This window comes from Hoplias malabaricus, chromosome 17, assembly GCF_029633855.1.
Source record: "Hoplias malabaricus isolate fHopMal1 chromosome 17, fHopMal1.hap1, whole genome shotgun sequence".
In the NCBI taxonomy this organism is placed as follows: domain Eukaryota; kingdom Metazoa; phylum Chordata; class Actinopteri; order Characiformes; family Erythrinidae; genus Hoplias; species Hoplias malabaricus.
Genome location: NC_089816.1, coordinates 26,719,012 through 26,728,671, shown reverse-complemented (window position 1 = coordinate 26,728,671; position 9,660 = coordinate 26,719,012).

Genomic DNA, 9,660 nt, shown 5'->3' with positions numbered 1-9,660 from the left:
GCCGTTGCTTCACAGGGTGACACACACACACACACACACACACACATATTCACTCACACCTATGGACACTTTTGAGTCACCAATCCACCTACCAACCTGTGTTTTTGGACCATGGGAGGAAACTGCAGCACCCAGAGGAAACCCATGCAGACACAAGGAGAACACATCCAGAGCGGGTCCCTGGAGTTGTGTGAGCAGGTCCCTGGAGCTACATGCTGCGCCTCCATGCCACCACTGCTTTTTATTATTTATTTCAATCACTCAGTTGTCGTTGGAAAGCTCCACACACTTGAAGGCTATTTTATTCACATGGAAATGTATATATTACATCAAGTGCATTCAATTCATTACACTGTTCAGTATAAAATTGGCACTGAAATTAAATATTAAGATGCCATATCTTTCTTTTCTTTGGAGAAATTATGGTTCCCTAAAAACATTTTCTTCAAGTAGTTAAAATCATATATTGAAAGGTTTTTCAAGGGAACCAGAAGTGATTCTGCAGCACGGCTATGAAAGAATGTTTCAGCACCTTTAGTTTAAAAAGTGTAGCGGGTTTTAAGTGGCCTTGGCCCAGGCTTCACAGGAGGTACTAACTGAGCTATAACTTCGATGGTCCTGTGACAGATGGCTGAAGAGATGTGTGAAAGCAGGTTTCTACCCCACTCCCTTGTGTTAAACAGCAGCTGAGTCGAAGGAACAGAGCCCTTCCACTTTCACCACCACTCTGTTTATAGACCAGCCCAAGCCTAGACTTGTCAAACACCTTCAACACATTGCTGGGTCTATAAATGATAGCATAGTGATTATCAACCCAGGGAGATCATTTTTGCAAGAAACTGTGGTCCCTGGGTATGATTTGGAAACTTTAAATTTAAGTTGAATAGGTGTAATGATCTTTATTTTGAAAATAACATATGATAAAGTGCATGAGGTGAAATGTGTCATTATCTGAGTTTACCCATAACAGTACTTATATACACTCATGTACACATATGGGTTAAGTAATTATAAAAGAGTCACATAGTCTGCTCTATCAGATCGCTATGGATCACAGGTATAACTTTTTCATTCATTCATTATCTGAAACCGCTTATCTAGTCCAGTGTCGCGGTGGGTCCAGAGCCTACCTGGAATCATTGGGCACCAGGCGGGAATACACCCTGGAGGGGGCGCCAGTCCTTCACAGGGCAACACACACACATTCGCTCACACACACACCTATGGACACTTGAGTTGGAAACTGGAAACCCAGAGGAAACCCACGCAGGACACTGTGAGAACACATGAAACTCTTCACAGACAGTCAGGTATAACTTTTGTTACTCTGAATTATACATTACTGTATCATCGCTATCAGGTAGTACTCCAGAATGGTTTTTTTCTTCTTTTTTTTTAACAAAAAAGAAACATTCATAACTTTGGATGTCTTTCAAGTTATTTTTGACCATTTCAGTTCATCTGGACATTTTACTACTACATAAAAGGTAGCTGGCAAAAATGAAAAATACAGAAATCGAGGTTATATAATGCTGCTATTGTCTTCAGAAATAAGTAGTTTGTCTCTCCTTAGCTGGTGTAACAACCTTTTAATGTGTCAGTGTGATGTTCCCTGTCACTGTCAATACAGCATTTTATTAACCCATTATAATAGGTATTGGTGTGGTGATTAAACCAACTGTTAAACACCACATTAACAGTTAAACACCTATATCAATGAAAGTTGCAGCACTTGAAGTACTTGAAGTACTTGAATTTTCCAGTTAGAAGGAGTGTCTAAATAAGTTTGGACATATGTTATAACTTATAAAGTGTAACTTATTTGTGACAGTATAATTTGTTTTCAAGTGAGTTATTACTAAAGTAACTTTCAGTACTTTCCACTCCTGTTGGGATAACAATTATTATCTGCATCAGTGATAAGCAGAGTAAGGAAGAAACCACATAGATCAATAAAGCCACGTGAGTGGTGAAATAACATTTGATACTGTGTTGATTTAAAGACTTCAGTTCTGTATACAATTAATTTTGTCACACTTTTTCAAAAAATGATTTTCTTTCTTTCAAAAAATCTTATCGCTGTCAGTTGAAGTGTTTCCACTCACTACAAAATTTCCCAGCAGACAGGGAATAGTTTCTGTAATTCAACAGAACGTAGCCATGACTCATTTGTGTTGTCAATATAACTATAGGGGCTTTTCTTGTTTGTAGCGTAAGGTACTTTTGCCAGGCAATAAATGATTGCTGTGAAAGAATAACCAATAGTAGTGACTAGGAGAAACGATTGCCCGTGTATCTTCCATGGAAAGAGACTTGATACCCTGACATGTCTGAGCATTTACAACTCACTGAGATTTTTTTCCCTTTCTTTTTTTTTTTTCTCAGAAGACTGATCAAGCATTAAATCTGCTGTTTCACAAGAAAGAATGCTCTAACTCTACAGGACAGCTCAGCATTTAGTGTGGACAGCAAGACTGACGTTTTTTTTTCATTTTCAGTTTCACTGATTTGTCATATGACCAATGCCAATTTGGAGCCCACTTACTGGTGTGTGCAGAACATAACCAACATTCCAACGAAAGTCATTCATCTACTGGAGAAAGTGACCATAAATATAAGTTTTAGAAATATTTGTGCTCTGAGTGACAAGCTTCTAAGCTCTAGTCCATTAGAAATAACCAGTGTGATCCTAAGACCCCTAAAGGTTAAAGACCCCTCATGGGGAGTTACATATGGCTTGTTGGAGGTCATGAACTCTGTCACTGATAACCCATCCTTGCAGTCATTTGGTCAATTGGCACTGTTACCAAAATCTTTAGAATTACACAGTTTTTTAAAAAGATTTTTGGACTAGCTATGAGTAAAACTGGAGATTCCCTTCCCTAAAAAAAGGCCAAATAAATGACAAGACTCCAAAACATTAATGTTAGAAGTTTTTACAGAACAGATACCTATGGTCAACTGCTAAAGCTAAGCTTTTGTCAAAGCCATTTAAAAATATGTATTTATTTATTGATTTAGTTTTTTATATCTCTGCTACTGTCTGCTAAAAGCCAATGTGTAATGTGAACATACTTGTTTGAAGATGCCAGTTCAGTTATTTTTCCAGCTTCAGCTAATTTTCAGAAAGTGCTGTTTCTTCATGAATAAGAGCATCATCCATCCATCCATCCATTATCTGTAACCGCTTATCCAATTTAGGTTCGTGGGGGGCCCAGAGCCTACCTGGAATCATCGGGCGCAAGGCGAATAAGAGCATCATTGTAGGCTAAATTCAATACTTTTTTAAGTTCATCGATGGGTTAATCTCTGAGAAAAGACAAATAACTTTAAGTTATTTTACTTTTTGAAGAATATTACACAAGTACCAGTGAATTTCAACTATATTATATAGATTTCCAAAGTAGTGTACCATGTGTATGTTATACTGAGAAGTTTAATTACAGTAATTTAAGCATTGATTATTGAATTTAATAACTGACGCATTGATGTAAATGAACCTTAACTGAAACTACATTCCTTTCTGTTACTCACAAAACCTTTTTTGTATCAGGCAGAAAAAAGCATTTTAATCAGGGTACTCTGGTGTCTTCTCCATTTTCTCTTATTTGACCTGTTGAGCCCCTTGTTTGAAACTTGATGTGCATTTAAGAGCAGTGACTGTCATCCTCCACACTTTTTCAGACCTGCTTCCAAGCATGTTATTTTTCTTCTATAGGAAATCTTAGTAATCATCTGTACAACCCTGCTGAGCTTTTTGTGTTTTACACACAACTGACATATCAGTGATTTGTACCAGACACTTAGTGACCCTGACTGACCTGAAGAACTGCCCCTCTTCATCCTCATTTGTTTAATTGCCTGCACCAGGCTTGTTAACTGAACCTGTCCCATTGTAAAAGGGTTTTATGATTCTGGCCTTGCAGGCGGGGAGGAGTGACTTTGATGTGAATAGCAGCCCATAAGTGCCAAACAAAGGAAGTTGGTGCATTAGAAGACTTGTTATTGGCCACATTAATCAAGATTAAGGTGCTCACTTTCCAGGAGTGTTTTTACTCCGATAAAATTGTGTTTTCCTGAAAATTTCAATAATGAACACTGGATTTGTTTACATTCTAGAGATATTTATCTTTAATTTTCACTGCTCTAAATCATTAGATGTTAGCGTCCAAAAAAAAATGAGACTGGCCAGCGTAACTTATCACAAATAAATCTCTCTGAAGCCCGTAAGTGCCAAACAAGGGAAGTTGGTGCAATAGAAGGCTTGTTAATAGACACATTAATCAAGATTAAGGTGCAGACTTTCCAGGAGTGTTTTTACTCTGATAAAATTGTGTTTCCCTGAAAGAGAAATGTTAAAATTTCAAAAATCAACACTGGATTTGTTTTCCACCTAAGAAATCAGGAGATTTTAATCTCCAGTTTTCACTGCTCTAAATTAGTAGATGTTAGCATCAGAGAAACATTAGACTGGTCAGCATATCTTCATTGGTATCTCAAGATCAAACTGTTCTGATTGATTTCAATCCTCAATGTGTCAATTGTTTATTACCTAAATAAATCTCTCTGAAATTTACATGCTGTTTACCAATTCTGAGAAAGCAACAAAGACTTGCAAAATAAATTGATGGCCTGACTGACACCAGTGGTTTTGACAGTTAGTATTCACCCACATTGTTCATGCTCATGCCTGTGTCGCCAGATGTGTTGGATTGTAATGCTGGCAGCAATGCTGAGACTCTGCAACACTACTGTGGGGTTCTCATGCTAAGAAGCCTAGTGTTTGGCCTGGATGTGGAGAATTAGCTTGGTGAAACTGCTGCAGAGATGCAGCTAGGCAACCGGCACGCAGCCGTGCACAGTGCCCAGGCATGAGGAGCTCCATTCTCTGCTTTCTCAAGTACTGAAAGCCTTGAATTAGCACTAGTAAGAGTATCTCAACAATTCAGATTGCCCAAGACTAACAAGAGCTGCTATACCAAAGTAACCACTTTCCAAATTTTGTCACTGTTATGAAAGAAAATGTCCAGTAAGCAAAGAGAGTGTGTTACAGTGATTTTAATATGGTGAATGGATGTTGTTAAGCACAGCGTGGAACAGAATTAAATCCCCTGAACCATGGTAAAATTACTGTAACCACTACCACAGCTTCATACTGTTATAAGACAACCATAATTGTTTATTTATCTGAGCATTGGTGGCTGAGTACCAACACATTTTATGGCACAGCTAACCAAAATTGTACATAATTATGTCAATGCATACAAAAACAGATTTCATCTTTAATAACTTTTATGAGATCTTGAAGAAAATCTACATTAAATTATGAACCCGGTGTTAGCACTAAAGAAGCTTTTTTTGGTCAGCAACTAGATTTATTCCAGAGAATAAAATTCAACAAACAAAATAGTAACCCTAAAGCAGACCAGAAACCATACTGCTACAGGAAATACATCTCAGATCTACAGTATTTAGTTCTAATGTTCTGTAGGTATGTTAACATTTCAGTTATGGTAAATTACACAATGCACAAGGATTATTTCATAAGCAGTTATGGAAAGTTGTTTAAATATCCCAAACTACATTTGTACATAGAGAAAATGTAGTCAGTAATATGTACATCCATTTCTATGCAACAAAATGCAAAATGCTACAGAATGCTAATGATATAAAAAAAAAAAAACTTCGCTAGTAATGGCCTAAAGCTCTTCAGAGCCAGCAGGACAAACCCATCATCAACAATCATGTGAGGGAAGAAGAGATTAGCAAAGTCACAGCAGAGCACAGTTATAAACAAGCATTCCGTTTATCTCTGTGTGTTTTTAAGTGTGTACTGTGTCATTAAGAGCCCACTGGATTTTTCGGTAGCCGCACATTTCAGAAGCTCCCCTTCCTTATGTTCTTATGCAGAGCACCTGGTGGTAAATGGAATAAAAGCTGAGCCTGAACCATATTATTAATGCACTTAGATAAGTACTCCTTTGCTTCCAAGAGATTACATCATGCAAGGTTCTCCATATCATTTGAAAAACAAATCAGCAAAAGGAGGGGAGCTACAAATAATGAGCAATTATACTAGATTAACATTGTATAACCTGCAAACAATTGTCAAATATCTGTCTCAAAGTGCACTGACAATACTGAATGTTAAGATAATTTCTAAAACTATGTGATGTACTTTTATCCAATAAAATGGACAATGCTGGAAAATTCAAGATTCTAAAAGGCTGATTTTACTGTTTTTAAACTATGCAATGTATTTTGTTATTTTATATTGTATAAAATACAATGCGTGATAGTGTTATATACACCACATGAAAAAGTTTGTGAGATACCTACTTACATTTTTATTTACTTAAAATTTTCAGGTTTTTTCCAGAATAATTTGTTGCTAATAAAATATATATTTGAATCTGCTGTACAACAAGCAAATATGGAGAGTGTGCTACAGCATAAAAGCTTAGAAAATGGAAAATAACCTGTATCCATTCATTCATTATCTGTAACCATTACCCAATTCAGGGTTGCGGTGGGTCCAGAGCCTACCTGGAGTCATTGGGCGTAAGGCAGGAACACACCCTGGAGGGGGCACCAGTCCTTCACAGGGCAACACTCACACACTCACACCTAATCACACCCAATCCACCTACCAACGTGTGTTTTTTAACTGTGGGAGGAAACCGGAGCATTCGGAGGAAACCCACGCAGACACAGAGAAAACACACCTCACCACACACACCGGAGCAGGACTCGAACCCACAACCTCCAGGTCCCTGGAGCTGTGTGCCTGCGACACTACCTGCTGCGTCACCGTGCCGCCCAACCTGTAGCCAGTAGTGTACAAAATTTTAGTGATCTAAAAAATAGGATTTAAAATGCAGTTTGCTCAGAAAATTTTATTACAACAAATGCAAAGGTATTACTTAGATAAGTAGGTATTTAATGTATGCCAGTTATTTCCTTACTTGTATAATTATTATACAAATAGTATTTTGTCTAAACAGTCTTTCCTCTTGTTAAATCTGATGTGCTGGTAAAGGCGTAAAAAAAATACTTTTAAGTTAAGGAGTGCCAACATGAATAGCACTTGAATGCATACAATGCTTCTTTCATTATTAAGGAGTATGCAAATGCTATATAATAATGGAATATACTGGAGTAACCAGGTATTACTGTTCCAAGCAGGAACACAGCAACACAATATAACCCATAACGTCAATGCCTTATCTGTGCTTCCAATTTCAGTTCACTGGAGCTGAATGTGACAGAGAAAATTTTCAGCCAAGCGCTTACCTGAAAATAAACATGTAGCAATGTTTTTACAGTATTTCTGAATTATTTAGAGAACACTTGCTAGACTTGTGCTGTCAGGCCCAAGAGACCTTATCATGTGATCAAACACAGCGATCTATTTATAATGTGTGAAATAGACTGATCTCTGAAACAATGCACAGTACAAGTATAGACATTATGCACAAATACCTTAATAACTCATTACTCTAAAAAAAATTGATCACAAACATCTTGTATAGACATATTTGTTACTTTCGATCAGAATTAACCTCATCTGTTTGAAGTACATTTTAACCTAATTTAATTATCTTGTTTGTCCTGTTTTTGGTATGTGGCCATATGTTATAACTCTTTCTCTGAACACATTGGAAGGCACTCTTTACAGGGCATCTGTCATTAGGATGCTATTGAAGTGATCAAATTTCTTTGCATATGTTTTTCATGGAAACTTTGAGCATGCTTATGAAAAGTGCTGTAACTTTAAGATAAAGGCCCTCCAAAATGTTACCCTGGTTAAAAATGAATGAGAAAAAAGTCTTCAGAGCCATCTTTCCACTGAAATTTAACTCATTGTTAACCATGAGAAGAAATACTTTGATGAGCTATTCCTTTAAGCCTATCCTCAGTTCAATCAGCATGTCCCAAAACAGACACTCCTCCCACTGTCCCTTTTTAGCATCAACAGACAGGTGTGGACCGTCAACAACAGGATGACAGGCCTCAACACCTCCCATGTTGTCCGCTGACTTCCTCTCGCTGATCTACGAACAGAGCATCCCTGTGGGCCCACTGGGGGAGGGCAAGGCCCTGCGGGGTCTGTTTCTAGTTGAAAGGCATCAAGAACAATGTTTACACAGCACCACATGAGTTGAGCTAGAGCAGCAATCAGTCAAAAAGGGATCTAGGCTCTCAATGATAATTTCTAGCTACAGGGGGTGGAACTTTGACCCTGGTTTTTGCTCATCTGGTGGGAGGATGGCCATTAGAACTGTCCAGAGCTGTTTTCTTGGCTTAAAACAGCTTTAACCAAAGTCGAAGCCTTACTAATCTTTTGTGTATTTGGTTTCATTGGGCCAACGCAGATTTCACATCAGAAATCTGAGAGACTGTAGCATGCACACATGAGATGTAAACAGGGACACATGGCTTTGTTTAAACTGAAACCAGCTGGAGTGCTTTTGCTTTAAAATTGATAGACTACTACAGCAGGGCATTTTATTTTATGATCCAGATGAAGTTGGAGGGTTGTTTTTTTTTACAGAACGTGCACAGTCATTGTAGTTTTGAAGTTTATAAATATATACATTTGTAATATGCACGATTCATTAATTCATTCATTCATTTTCTGTAACTGCTTCATCCTGGAATCCATGCAGAAAAACACCCTGAACAGGGAATCCTGGCAGGACGTCATTATTTTCATTATTTTGGTAGTTAATTTTTTAATCCATTTTCACTATTCATCCTGTTCAAATTTCATGTCCTATGGGCTCTGATGACCGAAGCAGAGTATTTTAGGTGTTTTCCATCCATTCCCAGTCTGACGGAGAAACAGTCCAGAGTTTAAGGGGGATTTACTGTGTTTGAATATTCAGGGGGGGTCAGGATGAAAGAGTGGACTTAAGCTACAGGAGGGTCTCTGCTCTGGTTTCCCCATTTTATCATATTTTCCACTGTTAGAGGCAGCAGAAACAGTAGACTAAAAACACATCGGAATGTCATGTGTGTTTGGATTGAAAGCACCCCATCAGGCCAAAGAGGAATTTTGTTCTGGCTGTTTTTTATAAAGTGCGATTGGGGGTGTGGGTAACATCAAACTGGATGTTTTCAGATTAAATGGGGTGTTTTTGCTGCTGTACCTTTAAGACAGATGAAAATAACCTAGGATCTGATTGTCTGCCATATACATGATACATGTAAATACTGTATATGAATTCAAGCCAAAAAATCATAACGGTCTTTTTTTAAACCATGTTAATTTCCATGCACAGACAAAAATGGGTAAACCTGCTCATCAAATTTCTTCTAAAATAAAGGATATCAAAAAGAATAGTCCTCTCCTTGCTGCAGTAAAAGCCTCTGGGAAGGATTTACACTGCATACTGAACTGTATAGATTTAATTGCACTCGTAAGAAAAGAAGTGAGACATGGGGTTAATTTTGCATTATTAATGTAGTATAACATCAGCCACTTCAGCTCATTCCAGAGGTATTTAATAGTGCTTCATCAGCCTAGAGAATGTGGTTTCACTGTTCAACACATTGGAGCTTAATATCCATCTGTACAAATGATTGAATGGATGTAAAACTGCTCAAAAGTGTCACAAGTCAGAATTTGATGCTTTTCTGTGGAGATTACACACTGAA